The sequence below is a fragment of the Callithrix jacchus genome, chromosome 8 (genome assembly GCF_049354715.1).
Source record: "Callithrix jacchus isolate 240 chromosome 8, calJac240_pri, whole genome shotgun sequence".
In the NCBI taxonomy this organism is placed as follows: Eukaryota; Metazoa; Chordata; class Mammalia; order Primates; family Cebidae; genus Callithrix; species Callithrix jacchus.
Genome location: NC_133509.1, coordinates 131,591,111 through 131,612,003, shown reverse-complemented (window position 1 = coordinate 131,612,003; position 20,893 = coordinate 131,591,111). Strand labels below are relative to the sequence as shown.

Sequence of the window (20,893 nt, the reverse complement as noted above, 5' to 3'; positions counted from 1 at the left end):
AGCAGTGTCCACCACCCCTTCCCAAATAAAGTGAGGCAATTACCATTGTTCGGTTTCTCTTACAGTTTCCTTGTGTTGAGACTTCTCTAGTCACATCCTCCATATTCCCTTCTTGGAATGTGATATGGCATAAATCACATCTGAGAAATATAACCCCCATAATTGCCAGAGAAAATGTTGCACTTGAAAGAATCCCTCCCCCCTCCAAAAAAAAAAAGATTGGGAGTAGTGCTTGTGCACGCGCATGCACGCACACACACACACGCACACGCGCACACGCACACACACGCACACACTTCTCAGACACTTTTCCCATTTCACCGCACAATCTTACCATGTTCTCTGTCCTAGCATGTATCACTTCATAGCCATTATTCTGAAGCATTGTAGGTAGTGTCCCTTGAGAAGGAACACAGCCATAAATATGGAGAACCTCCTTAGGAGGTGGGCTTCATTAATGATCGAGAATTTAATACAATTCCAGGAGCCAAGCAATACCACGATGCTAGTCGTTGTTTCGTTCAATGGCAAGATCATCTCTGCAGCAATTTCTTAGGTTCCTCGGTCAAATCCAAGACCTCACTGCAAAGCCAGCCAAACCTCCCTTCAAAGAAGGAAGGCACTTTGGGGACTTCAAGCCATTCATCTTCTCCCAAGGATCAAAGTTGAAGACAAGGCATAGCCTCCCATTGCCTTTCGTATTGGAAGTGCAGGGGAGGTGCTGAGAGGCCTTGGGGAGGGGGAGCCACTCTGCAGGAAGGGGAAAGCGTTTGGGGAGGGCCCCAGAGTGAGCATCCTCACCAAGACACTGCCAGAGAGGAGCTGAGCACAGGTCTCTGATCACATTTCACTCATATTTCGGAGTGCTTTGCTATGTGTCACTCACATGTCAGAGTGAAATATGATCAGGGACCTGTGCTCAGCTCCGGGTTCTGAACCCAACAGTCTCTGTGACATTATAAAGGGTTCTCTGTCTCATGATGGGGGCTTCTCTGTCTCTGTGGCAGGTATTACAGGGCCACAGTGAGGTATTAAACTTGCAAACTGTCTATCAGGTCTAGGAGAAAGAGCCTTGCCACCAGCCCAAAGGGCTGCTGTGGCTGAGTTTTGTCTCCCAAAAATTCCTGTGTTGAAGTCCTAACACCCAGTACCTAAAACTGGACTTGACCTGAAATGAGGGTCATTGTAGATATAATTTGTTAAGATGAAGCCATGTTAAGATGAAGAGTGGGGTGGGCCTCTAATACAGCACAGCTGATAGGCTTCATCAAGGAGGAAATCCGGACGCAGATACACGCCCAGGGAGCACACTGCGTAAACATCAGAGACTGCGGCCACAAACCAAGAAGCTACCAGAAGCTCCAAAAGAGACTGGGAGTGGAGCCTCCCCTGGCACCTTCAGAGGGAACTCGGCCCTGCCCACACTTTGATCTCGGGCTTCTAGCCTCCAGCGCTGTGAGGCAATAAATTTTTGTTGTTCTAAGCCAAGCAGTTAGTGATGCTTTGTTACGGAATCCCTGGGAAACTAATACAAGGTTGATCTGCTTCGCAAACATGCTTTCACGGAACTCCTCCCGTGTCCTGGGTCCATGGACAGAGATGAGTAGGACATCTGTCTCTTTGTGTTCATGTCCCCTTGAAAGAAAAACTCATCACAAAGTGTTATGAGTAAATCGTGTCCCCCCTACAGATTCATATGTTGAAGTCCTACCACTCAGATGGTGACGGCCAATTTGGAGGGAGTCCTGCAGCTAAAAGGAGGTTACTGGAGTGCACCCCAATCCAATAGGACCGGTGTCCTCATAAGAAAGGGAGATTAGGACACAGACACACACAGGAGGAAGGCAATGTGAAGACACAGCACGATGTCAACCATCTATAAGCTGAGGAGAGAGGTCTCAGGAGAAACCAGTTCTGCTGACACCCTGATTTTGGACTTCCAGCCTCTAGGACAGTGAGAACATAAATTTCTGTTGTGTAATCCCCAATCTGTGGTACTTTGTTATGGCAATCTGACCAACCAATGTGCAAAGCGACATGCTAAGTTCACAATGAACACAGCGCAGAGAAGAGGCTCCCAATCTGGCCCAGAGGATCTGGAAGGGCTTATAAGAATAAGTGGCATCTAAAATTTGAATAACTCCCAGGACTGTGAGAGACAAGTTCTTCGTTCCATTAGCACCCATGTTCTGTTTCACTTTGAGGATTCTGGCACTGGACTTACTCTCTCCTACCTGAAGACAAAACCCAAAATGTCTCGATCTGACCCTGACAAGAACCTCTGTTCCACAGAGGGGGTCTCGTTAGCAGGAGCAGCCAGGCTGCTGGGGAGGGTAAGCCAGGCATCTTATGACTCTACAATTCCACGGGAACTCCATTGGGCAGGGAGGGCTCTCATTTCCCTGACTTTACCCCCATCAGGGCCCATATTGGAGCCGGTGCCTGGTAGTTCTCTGAAATCGTTCATGGAATGGAAGTGAGAGAAGAGCTGGACTCCAGCCCAGTCCATTCCCAGGGCCAGTCACTACGGTGGCCTTGAAGTGTTTGCACAGCTTCTGCAGACAACCGGGACACCTGCTCCTTCATACTGGGGCATGGACCTACTCATCAAGTCAGCCCAACCGTGACCAACTCAATGGGTCACAAGGCAGGCAGTTACACCACGCAAGATGGCAGTACATTGGGTGTCCCACCCAAGCTGAGCCTATAGGCTCCTTCTCTGAGGATTCTGAATTGAAGGGATGGGGGAAAAAGATGCTGAAAGAGAGACAGACGCAAAGAGAGCCTGGGACAAAGTGACACACACACACAGACACACACACACACACACACACACACACACCCCACACAGCCTTTTTCCTGGTTCAAGTGCCTTCCTCCCTTCCAGAGGCAGACAAAGCTCACCTAGCAGCGATGGGAGTTGAGGATTCCTATTATCCCTGCCTCCAACCCCATTGGTTCTTCCCAGGAAGAATACTTAAATATGCCGACCACCAGGTGCCTCGGAGGGTTATTTTGCAACAACACAATGAAAAAATAAGAGAAAGCTTGGCAAACTTTAAAGAAAATACAGTTAATTGCCACTGACATTCTCTCTTAGGTTGCATAAGCAAGCCCTGGGCTTAATCACATGCATTATTGCAATCAACCTGCCAATCACATTTTGAAATATTTCTTTTTTGACATAATTACAGTAGAATACCCACAACCCATCAATAATATGGATAAGGCAAGATTGATATTGTGTTTCCAAGTGGGGCCTGACAAAGGCATCAGAGCTTTTGTTCGGGGAAGAAAGGCAGGAGGGAAAGCATCTCCCTCTCCCTTTACGACGGGTTTAGCCAGACTGTCTAGAACGTCACTCACAAGAGGCTGGAAAACCCCGCTCGTTGGAACTGTAATTGGGAATTTTCAATTATTCAAGCCTCATGTATGTTATTCTTATGGAGTAACAAATTCAAAATGAATGCTATAACCTGGGGCCTTTGTGCTTACATGTTATTGTGAAACAGAAGCCTATTGTCAATTGCTCTTTTATGTTAATTTACCTCGTTTTACGTATTAGTTCCTTGCTGTAGATCAGTTGATTCGCGTGTATGATTCGCAAAGGTAAAATGTGCAGAGAGAAACGGTAAAATTCAGACGTCCAATGTACCCAGTAGTTTGGCCATGGCCCCCTCCCACTCTTCGCACCTTTTGTCTTTTCATCAAGGTAGGGCTTTGCCTTTATTCCCAACAGTGAGGATTAGAAACCTCAGACAAACCCTTAGACACATTGTTCAAAGAATGACTTTTTTTTTTGCATACGGAGTTCAGTTCTTTCAGGAGGACCCGTTATCCGTAGTCAAAGTGCAGAAGCTGAGAGAAAGAGGAGGAAGCTCAGACCTAAGGAGAGCAAGTTCCCACTCAAACCTTTGTTCTAGAAGGTTTGCTTGTGACCGACAAAACACTGGGCATGTTTGGCCAACAGAAGGGGCATGAAACCTCTCACAAACACACCCCTGGGGTCTGGCATGGAGATGGGGGCAGCGTCCTGCGGGTCTACAGTGTGGCTCTGAAGCAATCACACCCGCCCTGGGTGCTCCCTTTACAGAAAGGCCCTGGCACCTGCCAACTGGCCCTGCCCACAGGGCTGACTTCCCCATCAGACAGCACAGGCCCAGAGCCAGGCCCCTGATACTTTCCAGGGCCTACAAACACGTCTGCCTTTCTTACAAAATTAGAGGGGGGAAAAAAAAGAAGTTTTAGAGCACAGAAAATGTTTTAATATGCAATGTTAATATATTTGTCTTTACACTCATGCATTCATAAAATATAGTTTTAACACATTTAAATTTTTATTGTGATAAAATATACATAAAATGTACCATCTTAACCATTTCTTAGTGTACAGTTCAGCTGTGTTAAACTCATTTACAGTGATGTGCAACCCATCTGCGGAACTCTCCTCACTTGCCAAACTGAAACTCCATACCCTTAAATAACAATTCTCTACGCTCCTCTCCCCCGGGGCCCTGGCAAGTACCATTCTCTTCTCTGTCTCTATGAATTTTACTACTATTGGTACTTTGCATAGGTGGAATCAGACTGCATTTTTTGTTTGTTCTTTTTTTTTTTTTTTGAGACAGAGTTTTGCTCTTGTTACCCAGGCTGGAGTGCAATGGTGCGATCTCAGCTCACCGCAACCTCTGCCTCCTGGGTTCAGGCAATTCTCCTGCCTCAGCCTCCTGAGTAGCTGGGATTACAGGCACACGCCACCATGCCCAGCTAATGTTTTGTATTTTGAGTAGAGACGGGGTTTCACCATGTTGACCAGGATGGTCTCGATCTCTTGACCTCGTGATCCACCCGCCTCAGCCTCCCAAAGTGCTGGGATTATAGGCGTGAGCCACGTCGCCCGGCCTGTTTGTTCTTTTTAAAGAGACAGGGTCTCAATCTGTCATGCAGGCTGGTGTGCAGTGGCACAATCATAGCTCACTGCAGCCTTGAACTCTTTGGCTTAAATCAATCCTCCTGCCTTAGCCTCCCAAGAAGCTGAGGCCATAGGCATGCACCCCTACACCCAGCTAATTTTTAAATTATTTGTAGAGAGAGGAATCTCGTTGTGTTGCTCAGGCTGGTCTTGAACTCCTGGCCACAGTAGTGTTTGTCTTTTTCTGTCTGGCTTATTTCACTTGGCAAAATGAACTCAAGATCCATGCATGGCGCAGCATGTGTCAGAATCATCTTCCTCTTTAAGGCTGGATAATATCCCACCATACGGATGGAGCGCATTTGCTTTCCAGTCGTCTACAGGTGGACATTGGGCTGCTCCCACCTTTTGATTATTGTCAACAATGCCGCTGTGAACATGGGTGTATAAATTGCCGTTGAGCCCCTACTTGCAATTCTTTTACCCAGAAGTAGAATTGCTGGGGATCAAATGAGATTTCCATTTTTAATTTTTTGAGGAAGCACCACACTGTTTTTCCTGTCAGTTGCACCATTTTACATTCCTACCAATAGTAGACAAAGGTTCCCATTTCTCCACACCCTCATCAAGACTGTTAATTTCTGTGTTTTGGTTTGATTTGATTTGATTTGGTTTTTGATAGTGGCTGTCCCAATGGGTGAGAGGTGGTATTTTTAATATTTTTGCATAGAGAAAGACACCTACAAAGGCAATAGTGTCTAAGACTCGTGACAGTCAGAGTGTGGGCCTCCTGGCCTCCACCAGCCTCTTGGGGGTCTCCTGGCCTCTGAGCGCTGCAGCCCGGGTGGCCTTTCCCATTTCCACCTGGAGATTTCACTCCTCAGCTTCATACTCTTTTATGGTGCCCTGCATCCAGAATGTTCCGATCCCCTGCTCTGTGCTTGCCACACGAAGCTGAAAGCACCAGGAGACAGGGGCTGACTCGTGAACAGCACTTGGAAAATACGGACTGAAGAACAGACAGCACTGCCCTGTCATGCATTCATCGCATGAAACAAGAATGCACAGTCGCCCCCTCTGAGGTTGTCTGCAATCCACAGCAACTATTCATGGGCAGGCCCTCAGCACTCCACAGAGGCTGCTTTGCTTAATTCTGTGTTGATTCCTGTGACTGCTATAACAAATCACAAGACACTGGGTGGCTTGAAGCAACTGAAGGGGACCCTCTCACAGTTCTGGTGGCCAGACCTCTGAAGTCAGCATCACTGTGCCAAAATCAAGGCTCTAGAGGAGAATCTGCTGCGTTTCCCGGCAGCTCCTCCACGTGGCTGCCCACCTCCCTTGGCCTGTGGCCACATCCCTCCAGCCTCTGCCTCCATAATCACATTGCCTTCTCCTTTGTGTGTGCCACGTCTCCTCCCACCTCGCTCTTTTGAGGATACAGGTGATAATATTTAGGGCCTGCCAGATAATCCAGGATGATCTTGTTTTAAGAGAGTAACTATCACATCTGCAAAGACCCTTTTCCAAATCAGGTAACGTTTACAGGTTCCAGGGATTGGGTCCTGATATATTTGGGGAGCATTATTCAGGCTACCACAGTTCCCCACACAACCTCCTGAGGCCCTGTATTTTGGAGGTAAGAAGCTGGGACTGGGAGAGGGGTAGGTGCTTAACAAGCGACATGCTGAGGTCACACATCCCCTTCGGGTGAGATGGTTAATGCCCCAGATTCCAGAGGTTTAGCTCTTCATGGGGCTTCTTAGGGACAACCCCAGCTTCTAGGATTCCAGCTCTGCCTCACACAACAGCTTCAGTCCTGCCCCTGGACCTCAGGATGTTAGGGACCCCCCCAACCCAAGACAGTAGGTCCCTGTCTCATTGAGTGCCAAGACTCTTTTCGCTATGCTGTAGAGGGAGATGTAACTATTTGTTTTAGGAGATTTTCTGAAATAGAAACTACCGTTAAGAATGGTTTTCACATTACCCAGTATTCAAGGAGGAATGGTATCCCCCTAAATTCCTGTCTTGAAGTCCTAACTCCAAGCACCTCAGAATATGACCTGACTTGGAAGTGGGGTCATGGGAGATGTCATGGTTCAGATGAGGTCAGACTGGAGTAGGGTAAGCCGTGCTGCAATATGACAGGTGTCCTTATAAAGAGGGGAAACGTGGGCACAGACACACAGGGAGAACCTGATTTGAAGGGAGTTCTGCTGCCACAACAAGGAGTCACCAGAGCTCAGAGACAGGCCGGGAGCAGATCCCTCCCAAGAGCCTTCAGAGAAAGCCCAGCCTTGCCCACACCTTCATCTTGCACTTCTGTTTCAGTCACCCAGTTTGGGGTGCTTTGTGACAGCAGCCTTAGCACATGAACACATCAGGTAAGGCAGATCACTGAACTAACCAGAAACTTCATTCCCTGCTGCTTCTCTGGGCCCGGGTAGACAAGACTGACCTGCTTTTAGGCTGGGCTGCTGTACCATTCAGTGCAGGTGCCGAAGTGTGCTTTCTATGGCCTCCCTCACCAGCTGTGACCATTATCATCACAACCTGGGGTGTGGTATGGTGCCTCATATAATATGACTCGGGAAAAAGAAAGAAGAAAAGGAGGGAGGGACAGAGGAAGGAAGGAAGGAGAGAGGGAGGGAGGGAGGGAAGGAAGGAAAGGAGGGAGGGAGGGAGGGAAAAAGGAAGAAAGGGCGGGAGGGAGAAAGGAGGGAAGAAAGGAAGGAAGGAGGAAGGAGGGAAGGAGGGAGGAAGGGAAGGAAAAAGGGAGGGAGGAAAGGAGGAAGGAAGGAAAGGAGAAAGGGAAGAAAGAAAGGAAGGAGGGAAGGAAGAAAGGAAGGGAAAAAGGAAGGATGGGAGGGAGAAAGGAGGGAAGGAAGGAGGAAGGAAAGAAGGAGGGAGAGGGAGGAAGGATGAACAGAAGGAAGGAGGAAAAAGAAAATGAGGGAGGAAAGACAGAAGGAAGGAAGGGAAGGAGGGAAAGAGGGGAGGAGGGATAGAAGGAGGAAGGGAGGGAGGAGGGAAGGAAGGAGGGAAAGAAGGAGGGAAGGAAAGAAGGAAGGAAGCAGGGAGGGAGGGAAGAAAGGATGGATGGAGGGGAGGGAAGCAAGACCTGAAAGGAAGGAAAGAAGGAGGGAGGGAGGGAGGAACAAAGAGAGGGGAGCAGAGGAAGAAGGGCACCTGATCTGCACTCGTAGGCAGACCTGTGCAGGCTCTTCCCCTCTTCTCCTTTCAGCTGACCTCACTTCCTCTGTTTGCCCGTTTGTTCTTGCAAGTGTAGCGTTCCCTCCTGGTCGTGCCCTCTGTGGCATCTCTCCAGGAGTGCCTCTCTGACACCATGTATGAATGTGGGTCCCCTAGGTCCATTCACTGCTTTACCTCCTTGCTTTCCATCTATAGGATCTCTGTTGATGTCTTTACAAAAACGTGGATATTTTTCAGCTGCTGTGGATTTCTTTTGTTGTTCAGCAAAAGAGGAACTTCCAGTCTCAGGGCAATTTCAACTTTTAACAAACTGCATAAGGTTGGAGCGAGGTGTGGCAAGAAGCCCACAAGCACATTTCTTCTGCCACCAAATCCCTAGTTTCAGCTTCTTTCATTGACTTGAGACCTTCATGACGTCCCCTTCAATTTCCAATCTAAATAGAAAAGCCGCTTCTTGTCCTATTTTTGCCCCAAATCCCCCACCATATTAGGGCTGATTTCTTTTTCAATTACATCCTTCATTAGCTTTCTCTTTCTGAAAATAAAATTTTAGCTTTAACTATATGAAACTTATTTGCATAACTCAAAACTGGTCAAATACCAGCATTTCAAATGGATCAACCTAATGACAAAACATAAAAATAAAAATAATACACGTAATATTATCTCTACATAAAACAGGAATTTTGAAAAATTCAAAATGTATAAAGGTAAAAATATAAATCACTCATTTGGAGGCTGGGCACAGTGACTCATGCCTGTAATCCCAGCACTTTGAGAGGCCAAGGCAGTCAGGTAGCCTAAGGTCAGGAGTTTGAGACAGCCTGGCCAACATGGGGAAACCCAGTCTCTGCTAAAAATACAAAAATTAGCTGGGCTGGTGGTGGCAGGTGCCTGTAATCCCGGTCACTCAGGAGACTGAGGTCAGAGCATCTCTTGAACCTGAGAGATGGAGGTTGCAGTGAGCCGAGATTATGCCACTGCACTCAAGCCTGGGCAACAGAGCAAAACTCTGTCAAAAAAAAAAAATCACTCATTCCTTTCAGAGAGGATCAAAGTGAACAATCTGGTGTTTTGCCTTCCAACTATTTTCTATTTTTATCTTTAATACACATTATTAATTAGTAATGCATGTCTTTCCAACATATTTAAGATCGTAATTACAACTGCTGCTAGTAACATGAGCAAGCACGCACGTCAGTAACTACGCAAAGACGCTGTTCTATGCACGCCACAAATATGAACTCATTTAATCATCATAGCAAGCCCAGGAGGCAAGTAGTACTGTCAATCTCATTTTACTCAGGAAAATTGTATGTACAGTTTGTACTCACTTTTCTAACTGCATTTGTGGTTCTCACACATTGTTCAAAATTCCTTGAGATCATATTCTTCAATAGTAGCAGAGTTCTTCATAAGTTTGTGCTGTGAAGGGTCAGATGGTAACTATTTTACGCTATGAGGGTTGGACACTCTCTGCTGTAAGCGCAGGACTCCGCTGTTGTATTGAGGGCCACAGCCAGTACGCAAAGAAGTGGGCGTGACCGTGTCCCAGAGAAAACCTGTGAACAAAACAGGTTGCCAGATGCCAGGCTGCAGTGTGTCGAACTCTGCCCTATTATCGGTTGACTGTTTTCTACTGTTGGACATTTAGTCTTCTTAGAATTTTTAACATGCAAATGAGAATTTCGATCTAGTTCAATCGATTTGCCTTTTTTTTTTTGGCTTTGTTTTCATTCCTTTACAACTCAAGAGAGCTTTGTCCGTCTGTACTGAAGTTCTTATCTACAGGATCTCTGCCGTCGCCTTTAAAAATGTGGAACTTTTTCAGCCGTTGTGGAGTTCTTTGTTCAGCAAAAGAGGGACTTCCATTCTCAGGTCAATTTCAATTTTTAATAAAGTTGGAGCAAGGCGTGGTAATAAGCCCATATGTCACAATAAGCCCACATTTCTTCTGCTACCAAAATCCTTAGAAATTGTGGGAGGAAAGTGTTAATAATGAAAAAAGAAAAACGACGTAAAACTCTGAATACAAAAAAATACTTGCTAGGCTCTGAATACTTGTGTCCCTTCACAATTCTTATGCTGGAACTCTAATCCCCAAGATTACAGTGTTAGAAGGTGGGGCCTTTGGGAATGGTATCAGGGCCCCTATCAGAACCCCAGAAAGCTGCCTTGCCCTTTCCACCATGTGAGGACACAAAAGAAAGCTTTACATATGAACCAGAAAGTGGGCCCTCACTAGACACTAAATCTGCCAGTAGCTTATCTTGGACTAACCCCAATGAAATGCTATAACACCAGTGTAAAGACACACATACGAACCCTCACACTGTACAGTAGGTTTCCTATGGCGCATTAGCTTTCTATTGCTGCTTAGTGCCCTAAAACCAGGGGTCCCCAGCCCCTGGGTAATGGACCGGTACCAGTCCATGGCCTGCTAGGAATGGTCCACACAGCAGGAGGTGAGTGGCAAGCAAGTGAGAGAAGCCTCATCTGTATTTAGAGCCACTCCCCATTGCTGAGCTCGGCCTTCTATCAGGTCAGCAGCTGCATTAGATTTTTATAGGAGCATGAACCCTGTTGTGAACTGGGCATGGGAGGGATCTTGGCTACGTGCTCCTTATGAGAATCTAATGCATGATGATCTGTCACTGTCTCCCATCACCCCCAGATGGGACTGTCTAGAACAAGCTCAGGGCTCCCACTGATTCTACGTTATGGTGAGTTGTGTAATTATTTCATTATATATTTACCTTGTAATAATAAGTCGGTGCAAAAGTAATTATGAATTTTGCCATTGAAAGTAATGAAATAAAGTGTACAATCAATGTAAAGTGCTTGAATCATCCCCAAACCATCCCCCACCAACTCCTGGTTTGTAAAAAAATTGTCTTTCACGAAACTGGTCCCTGGTGCCAAAAAAGTTTGGGACTGCTGCCTGAAACAACCTCCATGTATTGTCGGGTGTCATGATTGTGTCATGGGACTCTGCTCGGGACCTCACAAGGCTACACTGAGGCTGTTGGCTGACTGCTTTCTCATCTGCGGCTTGGTGACCTCTTCCAAGCAATTCCTGTTATTGGCAGAATTCGGTTCCTTGGGACTGTTAAGTTCTTCTTGATGATCAGGTGGGGGTCCCCTCAGTTCCTTGTGGCTGCCCTCTGGTGCTGTGGCTCCCTCCACAGGGATCCGTCACATGCACAATAGGGTTCACCCTCCTATGAGAATCTGATGTAGCCAGCGATGACAGGAGGCGGAGCTCAGGTGGCAATGCCAACAATGGGGGGCGGCTGTCAATACAGATGAAGCTTCACTCACTTGCCTGCCATGCCCTCCTCCTTCTGTCTGCTTCCACCACAGGGGTTGGGGACCCCTGGCTTATAGGGATTAAATGTAGGCTTAGCAGTTACAGCAAAAACCCAAAATAAGTGGCTCAAAGAAAAGAGAAACTTCCACTCACCTAACTGTCTAGAGTCTGGCATGGCAGCTTCGTGGCGCTAAGAACCCAGGCTTCTTCTGCCTTCTGAATCTGCCACCCTAACTTGCTACCTGACCCACCTCTCAGTCTCCCTTCAACGTGGCAAACTGAGGAAAGAAGGAGAATTCTTTTAAAGGCGTGTGCCCGAAGTGGCACACAAACATCATTTGCCTTCACAACCAAAAATCTGAAACCTTTAACAGCCTGGGCTTTGAAACTTGGCTACCTCTAGCCACAGAGAAGCTGAGAACGTGTCTCCTAAGAATTTTCACTCAGCTACAAGTCAAGGGTTCTCTTATCTTAGAAAAAGGAGAGAGCCAAGGTTGTGGACAATTAGCAGTCTCTGCCACCGTAGTCAAAGATATATCTCTTTAAAAAAAATCATTATGCCAGATCGTTTTAAGAACAAATTCCCCCAAATCTTTAAAAAATAGTTTCAGATCTATTGACTTTTATAGAGCATAGGAAGGGCAGAAAGCTTCCCAGTCCACCTTTCAGGTTGGCATCACTGTGATATTAAAAACAAGAATAATGCACAGATAAAGAGAACTACAGGTCAGTACCACTTATAAACATAGAAGCAAATCCTAAATAAAATACGATCCATGGTCTGTGACGGAAATCACACAACTTGATCAAGTGGAGTCTAATCCCAGTAATGCAAATATGGTTCAACATTAGGAAATTCACTTTATTAACAAATTACAGGAGAAAATCATATGGTCACCTCAAAATATGGTGAAAAATAATCGAATAAAATGAAATACCTAATTGCCAAATTTAACTTTAAAAAAACAAAACTGTTTATTACTTGGAAATAGCAGGAAATTTCCTTATGTTGATAAAGAACATTGTGGCATAGATTGCTCTAGTCACCCATCATCCATTCTCACTTCATACCTTTTGTAATGGTCCCTAACCCCTAGCTTTAGGTGGGTATGTGGTCACTAAGTTAGAGACTACATTTCCCAGCCTCCTTTGCCATTGAGAGTGGTCAGGTTATTAATTTCAACCAATAGAATGTGAACAGAAGGGATACCTACAATTGCCTTGTTACTGCTTTAAGAGGAAGCTGTTTTCCTTGGACATCCCTTTCCCATCTCCAGCTAGCTGGAAAAGAACAATGACTGAGCATGTTTGGAAGCTACCTGGAGAGACTAGCAGAACCAGCCCTGGGCTGCTTACCCTGGACTGTCTCTGTGAACTCTTACAAAAGAGATAAATTAGCTTCTATCTTATTTAAGCCATCGTATTTTGGAGACTTTTTCTTGTACCATTTAGCCTATGCCCAAAATCACCACAAACATAATTTCCAATGATGAATCATTAAAAGAATCCCTATTAAAGTCAGGAACATGAAAAGGATACCTGCTATCATCTTTATTATACAACATTTTGCTGGAGGTACTAGTCAAAACAATTAGGTGAGAGAAGGGATAAAATCATAAGAAAGCAAGAAATTTAAATTCCCATTTTGTGCAGGCAATATGATCATTTGCTTTTCAACTGAAGAAGTACTAGAAAGAATAAGATATTTCAATAAGCTTCTGGAATATACATAATAGATTTTCTTTTGTATTGCTTTTTTTTTAAATTTTAAGTTCCGGAATACATGTGCAGGATGTGTAGGTTTGTTACATAGGGAAACATGTGCCATGGTGGTTTGCTGGACCTATCAACCCATCACCTAGGTATTAAGCCTCGCATACATTAGCTATTCATTCTGATAATAGGTTTTCTCAACAAATGAGCAATTAGAAAATATAATGGGAAAAAAATCCTGTTCACAAAAAGAAAAAAAAATGCTGACAAATATGTAAAAATAAACTTTATGAAAAATGTGCACATTCTATTTAAAAAAAAACTGTAAGCTTTTCTCAATGATATAAGAAGACCTAAAAAATCAAGAGCATACTATTTTTAGATGGTATATTCTGCTATAAAGATGTCAGTATTCCTCAAATTCACTTTTAAATGTTATGTATTCCCAATAAAAAGTTTATAGAACTTGATAAAGGGATTTTCAAGTCCATCCGTTTGAGTCCAAGAAGAATAAAAACATCAAATATCTTATATGTTCTAGTAGCTAAAGTACTAGAAATAGACACAGAAACAGACAAATGAAATAAGAGAGAATACAGAAAAGAGCCATTGTATAAATGACAATTTTGTTGGTGGTAAAGATGGCATCTTACATTAGCAGAGAGCACAGACTATTTGAGAAATAGCCTTGAGATAATTGGCCCTCCATTTAGAAATAATTTTAGAGCTTTACCTCACACCATATACAATAATGGATTCTAGTTAAATCAGAGAGCTAAGAGTAAAATTCTAAACTATAAAAGTGTATGAATAAAAGGGGAACATTCTCTAGAATGCCAAGCAAGGCACAAAAGAAGCCCTAAAGCAGCAGATCTCAAACCTTGCCCTCTGTTCCAGCCACACTCTTAGCAGTTCCTAGACATTGCAGGCATGCTCATCTCTTGCTGTTCCTTTGGCCTGCCTGTTTCTTTCTTTTTTTTGAGACAGAATCTCATTCTGTCGCCAGGCACCAGGCTGGGGTGCAGTGGTGTGATCTCTGCTCACTGCAACCTCCACCTCCTGGGTTCAAGCAATTCTCCTGCCTCAGCCTCCCAAGCAGCTGGGACTACAGACGCGCGCCACCATGCCCAGCTAATTTTTTATATTTTAGTAGAGACGGGGTTTCACTATGTTGGCCAGGATGGTCTTGATCTCTTGACCTCGTGATCAGCCCGCCTTGGCCTCCCAAAGTGCTAGGGTTACAGGCGTGAGCCACCGCGCCCGGCCCGCCTGTTTCAATGTTATCTGATTAAGGAGAACTTTCCTGATCCTTTTTGAAAAATAGGCTCGGCTGGGCACCACAGCTCATGCCTGTAATTCCAGTGCTTTGGGAGGCTGAGGCAGGAGGATCACTTGAGGCCAAGAGTTCAAGGCCAGCCCAGGCAACACGGTGAGAACCCAACTCTACAAAATAAATAAAATAAAATAAGCCAGACTTGATAGTGCACACCTGCAGTCTCAGCTATTCAGGAAACTGAGGTGGGAAGATCACTTGAGCCCAGGAGTTCAAGGATGCAGTGAGCCATGACTGTGCCACTACACTCCAGCCTGAGCAGAAGACCAAAACCCTGTCTTCAAAGAACAAAAACTAAACAAACAAAAAATAGGCTCTAAAAGTAAAGTAAGCCTCTACTGCAATTCTGTGCTGAGGAATAGCTCTACAGGAATGTGGTAGAATGCAGGGGCTTTCTTCTTGGAAACATCTAACAGATTAGTTTGTCTAAGAACCCATTCAGGTCCTGAAGTCTCTCTACAATCGGTGCTTACATATTTCCAGTGTCAGGGAAAGCATTATCCTCTAGGAGGATCTGTTCTGTAAATCTATTCACCAACCCATCATCCATCCACCCACCCACCCATCCATCCATCTACCCATCTTCCAACAACCCACCCATCCTTCCTTCGATCTATCCATTCATTTGCTACCTCCCCATCCTTCCATCCATCTGTCCATTTATCCATCCACCCACTCATTCATTCACAGAACCATTACACAAACATTTACAGAGTGTATATTATGCACCAGGCATGGTGGTAGGCTCTGGGGTTTTTGAATTGAACATATCATGGTCAGGCTGTCAAGGACTTCAGAGTTTTGTGCATGTAAACAAACAACAGTAACACATTGTGACAAGAGTTATAATAGAGTTCCTTTTCAATTGCTGTGGAAGAATGGAAGTAATAACTTCTGGTGGTGTCAGAGAAGGTTCCCAGCAGGGATAGCATGTTAGCCAGGAGTTGAAGAATGTCTAAGAGATATCCTCCAAGCAGAGAAGGGGAAGAAGGGCATTATAGACGGAGGAAACAGAAAACAAAATGCAAACATGTACTCACATGAGAGCTTCATAAAATTGCAAATAGGGGGCCAGGACTGGGGATGCCTGGGAAGGGGGAGAGTGAGACGGAAGGGAGGCATCAGGCAATGTGCCTGGAACAGTGACAAGAGATGGATTCTGAAAGTCTTTGCAAATGTTGCTTAGGTGAAAGTTTTGGTGAGTAGAACATTCTCTAGAAATCTCCGTTAAAAAAAAAAAATGTAAAGAATCCCCATGATGTTCTTACATTAATCTGTGCTGCTGGCTTGGGCTTAGATGCAGCTTTGCAGAATATATTTTTTAAAGTTTCATTATGCCACTGTACATCAAAATAGGCCAATATAAATTATAATACGGTCATGCCAATAGGACTTGCAAACACAATATTTTAAGTTTATATTGCATTCCAAGACCCATAAAAATTATTCCGAATGGCTGTTTGCTTTTTGAAGCCAAATGAAAAGGTATTTGCAATTTGATTATTAACAAATCAAATCACTGAAATGATATTGGATTTGGTACATCTCAAACTGACTGAGAGTGAAAAATCCTCAGTGGTCAATTACGTAGCATGGCTGGTTTATAGCTTCCTGTGTGTCATTAAGAAAAAGCACCTCAGCCAACTCAGATTTCATTTTGATTTATTTTAACCATTTCTCTACTCTGAGAATTTCTCTCGTAGTCTCTCCCAGGCATAGCAGCTTTGCCCTCACTGACACTGGTGTGGGTATGACCTGTTGGATAGCTGACCCAGTGAACAGTTAAGCGGGGGATGCCTAGGTGAATGAATGAGTAAGCAGAAGGAAGCACTATCACATGGGTGCGGGAATTCATACCACATATACTGCACTCCAGATTGGAATGACTGGACTCTCAAGAACCGAGTTGCTTTCACAGTGGAAAGAGTGCTGGTTTTCTGCGCCCCCCAACATATAGTCCTCCGTATTTTTGATATCACTTTGTGGTTTTGCCCTGTGTCCTTGACTAATATAAAAGTCCCCCTTTTTTGGTATGTTCAAAGCCTTTGGAGAATAATCAGTAAAGAAAAATAATATGCCTTCCAGTAAAACTGATCATTCTAGATTGAGCCTCTGCAGGTTCGGGGGAAACCTCTTCCTTCCAGCAAAGATATCTCTGTCTTGCCTTGGTAGCGTGTGCATTTGTGTTTGAGAAAGTCTCTTCCCACTCCCTTCAATGTGAGACCTTCATTCCCAGGAACCCTCAGATGACCTAAAATTTGCCAATGTACAAAAGTGCATGACTCCAGGAAACACAGGGTAAATGTCTCCTAATGAAAGGTCACTCCGTTTTGCCTTCTGATTGGAAACATTGGGTTTTAGTTCTCTTCCTCTGTAATGAAAGGATTTGGGTTTGGGGGAGTCATACCTTGTCCTGCTCAGTTTTGAGCCATCTCCAGATGGCTACTGGTGCAAACAGTCTCCCCCTTCCAGGTAGACACTGCTTCTGTGACAGCTTTCACAGTCTTCTTGTTATGCTGTTTTCAAACCTGATCCTTACAATGAGTTGGGCAGGACAAGAATTATGTTCCTATTTTTTTCTAGGATGAGAGGAAACAAAGATTTAGGAAAGTTATGTGTCTTATACAAGGTCACAGAAATGGACATCTATTTGTGCCTACCCAGGGTCCTCAGTAATAGGTATTTCCCTTAGAATTTTTTTTTTTTAATTTGAGACAGAGTCTTGCTCTGTCACCGGGTCAGGGTGTGGTGGCACACTGCAACCTCCACCTCGCGAGTTCAAATGATTCTCCTGCCTCAGTCTCCTGAGTAGTTGGGACTACAAGCATGTGCCACTACACCCCGCTAATTTTTATACTTTTAGTAGAGACAGGGTTTCACCATGTTGGCCAGGATGGTCCTGATCTCTTGACCTCATGATCTGCATGCCTCAGGTTTTCAAAGTGCTGGGATTACAGGCGTGAGCCACTGCACCCAGCCTAGAGATCTTTTAAGAGGTGTTTTCTCCTATACTTAGCACCTGATTTGGGCAGAGCTGATGTTCATTCCATTTGGAGGGGTACAGAATGTTCCTTCCATACCCCTCCCCTCTGGCCCCATCAGGAACGTTTCAAGAAAAAGCCTGTTACCAGCCAGTGAGGTGTATTTCCTGGACTTTTGTTGAACGCAGTGAGCAACAGTAGGTCTGTTCACTGGTATTGCTGGAAGCAGGGGCGAAACTAGTCTGGGAGTTCTAGGGGACAGGCAGTGGAGAGAGGTGGTTTAGAAAAAAAAAGCACAAGAGAGCAAGACATGACACAGGGAAAACACAAGACCCAGTGATATTCTTTGAGCTTCTGGGTCCAGCAATGCCTGAAATTGGATCTTCCTGAACTTTTACATTATATATGTATTCTGATTCTGCAAACAATCCGTCTCAAAATAAATGGTGTGAAACAGTCATTTATTATTATCTACATGGTCCTATGGGTTGATGAGCTCAGCTAGGTGGTCTTGCTCAGTATCATGGACTCTGTTGTGTTCAGATGCCAATCAAGCCAGATGAGCTGGGGGCGGGCCAGGCATCACTCTCCATGCAGCCTCCCACATGGCTCGTATGGACTTCCTCACACACGAGGCCTGGGAGAGTAGGACTTCCTACTTAGTATCCAGCTTTCCCTAGAGTGAGTGTTCCAAGGAACAGGGTGAGGGCTGCAACTTCTGCCTTGGAGGCCAGTTGAATTATTTCCATGGGTTACCAGCCATTTCCAGGGGTTACAAGCAAGTCTCAGGGCAAACCCAGATCCAAAGAGGAAGCTACGCAAGGGCATGAATCCGGAAGGCATGAGTCATTGAGAAGCTGCCTTTGGAGACCCGCTACCATGACCCGCCAGTCAATACGTTCCCTTCAATGCCCGAAAGTTGGGTTGCTGCCACTCGCAGCCACAGCCACAGCCTAGATTAGGCTGCAGCCCTGCTCTGCTGTCTCCCCTCTCAAGCCCAATTCAGATGCTGCTTCTTCCTGCACTTCCCCCATCCTCCTTCCCCTACCAGAATTAACCTCTTCCTTCTGGAAATCCACAGCTCTGTGGGAAATCAGTAGAAAGAACTGAAGTCACCAATGAGGCTCAACGCCCTAGGGAGGAAACGCAAGCTGGGGAACTGAGACCCAGAGAGGCAACACCAGAGTCACTCAATATGTTTCTGGATTCAGGGAAGAGCCCTTATCACATCCTCTCTCATAGAATGGACATATGTACATAGCCGATTCTCTCCACTGGACTGTAACCTCCTGATAAGCAGGGATTGTGCTGCCACTTCCCTGTGTCCCCCACTGCACCTGGACGGGGTTTGAACAGGGGAGAACTGCAGAACTTGTTTGCTGAAGCAACTTTTACCTCGGGAGCTTCCCAAGTCTGCTCTGCCCTAAGCCATCATCCAGTTTCTGGGGGGAGCCCTTTCTGCCCCCACTAGAAAGTAAGGGCAGGAAGGACAAGAGGCAGCACATGCAGCAGAAAAGCAGCAAACAGGCTTGACATCAGGCAGACCTGCGTTCTGTTTAATTTATTTTTTTGGGACGGAGTCTGACTTTGTTGCCAAGGCTGGAGTGCGGTGGTGCAATGTTGGCTCACTACTGTAACTAACCTCCACCTCCTGAGTTCAAGCGATTCTCCTGTCTCAGCCTCCCGCGTAGCAGGGATTATTGGCGTGTGCCACCATGCCCGGCTCATTTGTGTATTTTTAGTAGAGATGAAGATTTCACCATGTTGGCCAGGCTGGTCTCGAACTCCTGACCTCATGTGATCTGCCTGCCTCAGCCTCCAAAGTGCTAGGATGATAGGTGTGAGCCACCGCATCCGGCCAGGCCTGCATTGTAACACAGGCTCGGCAAATTGCCAAGTGAACCTCGATTTTCTCGTCTGTAAAATGGGATGGGATAATTATGCCTTCCTCCCAGTCATGTGACTGTGCAATGCAATAATGGCGTTGAGAAGTCTAATAAGCTTCATGTGCACAAGGGTTTGGCATCATTAGCAAATTCAGATGCACAGACGCCTGTGCGCTGACGGGGCTGGGAGGGGATGGAGGGGCACCACAGCCCAGATCCCCCGAAGAGCTGCCCCTCTGCCTTCCCTCCTTACTCACCCCCACAGCTTTTTCCAGGCCCAAGAAAGAGCAATGTCACCCAGAGCTGCCTGTCACAGCCCAGGGCCAAGGAGAGCCTGAGCCCCCTCAGATTTCCGCTCTCCCTGAATATTTCCACCCATTACTAGCCCTGAGTGGGGAAAGAGAAATGACTAATTGTGCCCACAGTTGCCTCCTGGCATGGACAATTAGCCACCTGCATCCAATTCTGAGGGACCCAGAGGCTAATTGCATCTGCCAGACCTCATGGGCTGCGTGTGTGTGTGCGTGCATGCGTGTGTGTGTGTGTTTGTGTGTATGCATGTGTGTGTGCGTGTGTGTGCGTGTGTGTGTGTGTGTGTGTGACTTCTTGAGCTACCAGTGGGCACCAAAGCAGAGGCTGCTAAGATGAGTGAGTATTATTGCATTTAACACCCACTAAGAGCCTACTGGCCCCTGAACACAAAGAAACCAGGGCACGACCTTGTCCTTCCCTATGGAGGAGGGACAGAGGAGGCTTTCACTGGTGAATAAGCACAGCGCATCCTCTAGCTGGTGAGCCTGCTCTGACTCATCCTCCGGGTGGAGGGGCTGACTTCAGGGTGGCCACTGTCATCAGAACCACCTGCTCTGGGTTCTAGAAAAATGCCATCCTGGACCCTCCTCTATGCCCCCTCCTGCCTTCAGAGCGCTCAGTGTGCTCCACTTTAATGGACATACGCTGGACTGTGTGTCTTCCCCTCTCTCTGGCTCAGGGCTGGGCACACAGTAGGTGTTGAGAAAATGTGTGTGGATGAATAAATGAATGCGTAAACGAATGAATGATGCCTGCTGCCTCCGTCAGGGCATCCTGGTTTCAGCCTGTTTTATTAGGGCACCCTGGCATATGCCTTCTCATTTCATGCGACCCTTGCCAAGCAGCACACAGAGATCTACAGGGGGTTTGGCTCTATGGGGGCCCCTGACATGTCCCCGGATTCCAGCCTGCATCTGCTTTGATCTGGACGCAGGCCGAGTGCCTGACCTTTACCTCCAACCCTCGCACTCCTGCAGCAGCTGCTCCCCCTGGCAGCTGAGGACTCCGGGCCCCAGCTAGAGACTTCCAGCTGGAATTCCCAATCCTTGGCTCCACAACTTTGCATCTGCTTAGGATGTATGCCTGTCCTGGCTGGCCCCATGGGACTTAACCTTCTCAGGCCACCTCCCCTGACCCCCTGCAGGGCAGATGGAGACTCCTCTGAGCCACATGAGCTTTTCCCTGCCCAGGCCTCCATCTGGCCCCGTTCCACTCCCCCACAAAGACCTTCAC

General features: G+C 46.1%; 1 long non-coding RNA gene across 3 annotated transcripts in view; it reads right to left on the bottom strand.

The window, feature by feature from the left end:
• Positions 1-20,893, bottom strand: part of LOC128928871 (uncharacterized) — a 206,764-nt gene that overhangs the window by 18,609 nt on the left and 167,262 nt on the right. Inside the window, exons 5-6 of one of the 3 annotated variants that reach the window (XR_008474591.2) lie at positions 16,889-17,060; positions 861-10,093 (exon numbers count right to left, since the gene is read on the bottom strand). This is a non-coding gene — a long non-coding RNA (uncharacterized LOC128928871). Of the gene's footprint in view, positions 1-860; positions 17,061-20,893 lie in introns of those variants that run through there. The other 2 variants (XR_008474590.2, XR_008474592.2) reach the window with 2 other exon arrangements.